Genomic DNA, 3049 nt, shown 5'->3' with positions numbered 1-3049 from the left:
GTTCAACCGGTCTCTCTGTGTCCAAATTGTAGCCGTTGGGGTTCTGACACAGTATCTAGGCTTGCGTCATTGCACCGGTGCATGCTCCGTAGGGGCGTCGGTTCAACCGGTGCTGAAGAGGTTCACTGACCAACTCAAACAAGCTCTCTGGAACATAGGACGTCTAATGTACCGGTGCTTTGATTCTGAAGCGTCGGTTCAACCGGTGCTGAAGAGAAGTTGATGTCCACCAAAACATGCTCTCTAGAACATGGTACATCCAATGCACCGGTGCTTATCTTTTGACCGTCGGTTCAACCGGTGCTATAGAGTTTTTGACTTGATTTCTGCCTGTATCCAGAGAAGATAGACCGACAGGGCATCGGTCCTTCCGCCAAGCATCGGATGCTCCGACGCTAGGGCACCGGTTCAACCGGTGCTGCTGTTTTTCTTTGTTTTCAGCTGAATTGACTTGGATTTGAAAGTAACTTCGATTGTTTCTTCTTCCAAGTGTTGTGTTAACTTCTATTGACCATCTTGAGCTGTTTTTGAGCGAGTGTGCAAGATTTCTAAGGCCAACTCAATTTTGATCAAGCTACTAACTCATGAACCCCTCTTAATAGTACGATCAAGAACTAAAAACTATAAACCCTGTCTAAATCAAGTGTCCTTCATCTCCTTGTGACACTTGAGACTAGATAGGTCCTTAATCTTTGAAATTGAGTCCTTGGCACGCATGATTGTTCCGAATTGAGGGGTCTCTTTTCACATTTTATATGAGACTAAATTAGTCATTAATTTTTCCTTCAAAACACACGTTAGTCGCATACGGTTGTCATTAATCACCGAAACTTACCATTAGCATCTATCGGCCTAGATGCACTTCACTTGTCTTATCCCAAGCTTCCAAGTTCCCGTAGCTCCTCCACCAGCCCATCCAGCTCCCGCCGCGAGCTGCCGCCTTCGCCTACCACCTTCGCCTACCGCCTCCGCCACCATCGAAGCGAGCTCCTTGGTGCGTGCCCTCATGCCGGCGCCGGCCTCCCCGACGACCTCGGTCAACGCGCGCGTGAGGTCCTTCGCGTCCGGGACGCCGCCGAAGCTGCCCCAGCTCGCGGCCATGGCCACGCGCGCCTCCTCCACGACCAGCCGCGCGTTGAAGAACTGGTCGGCGGCCATCGGCCACGCCAGCATCGGCACGCCGGCGGTGCCGGACTCCATCACCGAGTTCCACCCGCAGTGCGTCACGAAGCAGCCCACCGTGCGGTGCCGGAGCGCGGCCACCTGCGGCGCCCACCCGCGGAGCACCACCCCCGTGCCAGCCGCGGCCGTCCGGTCCTTGAACCCGTCCAGGAGGGTGGTCGCCGCAGCGGCCTAGACGAACGGCGTGCCGCTCCGCACCAGCGCGGACGCGAGCACCGCCGAGTGCGGCGGCGGCGGCACCATCATGGTCCCGAAGCTCACGTATGGCACTGACGAGTCCGGGAACGCGTCGAGCCACGCGGTGACGTCTCTGGCGGGGTCGCCTTCGCCGCCTGCGCTGTCCGGCGGCGGCGCCGCCGTCCCCACTGCCCAGACGCGCTTGCCGGCCAAGTCCTCGAGCGGCTGAGCATCCAGGTACTTCCCCTCGATGGGGTGGCAGGTGTTGCACACGAACGCCGCGCTCTCCAGGTTCTAGAGGTAGTTGTCCTTGATCACCTCGGAGTGCTCGCCATCGCCGCCCTCCGCATAGGTCCTGTACATCCGCGAGACCTGCCGCCATGGGAAGGCCGGCGCGCCGGGCAGAACAGGGAACGAGACGGCATACCCGCGCCCCGCGTCGCCTTCCGGTGGCCTCGGCGTGCGCCGGAACAGCGAGTGCGTGGCGGCGATTGCGAGCAGGCCGGACGGCGCGAACACGAGCCGCGGCACGCCCGCCTCCGCCGCGAGCGGCTGCGTCCACCCGCAGAAGAAGTCCGAGATCACCGCCATGACGCGGCCGTCGCCGGAGTCTGGACGGGCGGCTCGGGACCGCAGCCTCTCGCCGAGGGGGCCGCGGAGCGCCGCGGCGTACGCGTGGAAGTATGCGCCGACAGAGCTCGGGCCCGAGGTGTCATGGTCGGCGGCGGAAGGGAACGCAAGCGGCCGCACCGAGGAAGGGTGCTCGGTGTGGAGCGGCGCGAGGAGGCGGGCCGTTGCGGGCGTGGCGACGACGACGTTGAGGCGGAGGCCCCGAGCGGCGAGGAGCGAGGCGAGGTGCAGGAGCGGCTGCATGTGGCCCTGCGCGGGGTACGGGACGACCAGCACGTGAGGCGCGCCGGTGGTGGAGCCGGAGGAGGCTTGTGCCGGGGCGACGACGGCCATGGCGGGCGCCGCGCTGGTCCTGGTTGCCTGGTTGGCGACTTGGTCACTGGACTGATGCTACGGCTTGTGCGCGGTTCGAGTTGTTCGACGGCGATTTTATATTGCCTCCACTAAGTGTCGTTTATGATGGGGATGATGGGGGTATTTTCTTCTAGTCTAGCTTAGGCGTTGGAATGGACTAAACTAAACACCAGTTCGTCGTAGGTGTCACGTTCTGACCATTGACTACAGAGTCAATTCCTTTCGATGCCACAAAAATTATTGCCTCTCCTTTCAGCGCCACAAAAATTTTAGATAACCTTTGAGTGCTATGGAAATTTTGATTCATCCCTTCAATGCTATTTCCGTCGCTATTACATCATTTGGTGTTAACTGAGCTGAGAAAAGACCATTTTGCTTCTAACCCCCATTTGTCAGTGCCCACCTCTGCTCGCCCGCGCTGCCTTTGCTCGCCTAGCCTGGGGCGCTGCAACGCCCACCGCGCACGGGCCGACGATTGCTGCCGCTAGCACCGCCCGGCCCCATCCCGCACCTTGCGCCCCGTGCAGACCAGTCTAGTTGCGCTGGCCGGAGCTCAGCGGCCGCCGTAGGGAGACACGTGGGCCCGAGCACGGCAGCCACCATGCGGAAGCCGCACAAGTTGAGCTGGGCTACCGCTACCCAAGGTTTTGGGATTCAATTTCACAAAAAATTCGGTCCCAACCGAATTTGGCGAATTTCGATCAAT

At 60.2% G+C, this 3049-nt stretch overlaps 1 pseudogene; it reads right to left on the bottom strand.

The window, feature by feature from the left end:
• Positions 1 to 872: 872 nt before the first annotated feature.
• Positions 873 to 2394, bottom strand: LOC120705110 (annotated as a pseudogene).
• Positions 2395 to 3049: the final 655 nt, after the last annotated feature.

The sequence above is a fragment of the Panicum virgatum genome, chromosome 4K, assembly GCF_016808335.1.
Source record: "Panicum virgatum strain AP13 chromosome 4K, P.virgatum_v5, whole genome shotgun sequence".
Lineage (NCBI taxonomy): Eukaryota > Viridiplantae > Streptophyta > Magnoliopsida > Poales > Poaceae > Panicum > Panicum virgatum.
This window is presented reverse-complemented; position numbering and strand designations above follow the sequence as displayed.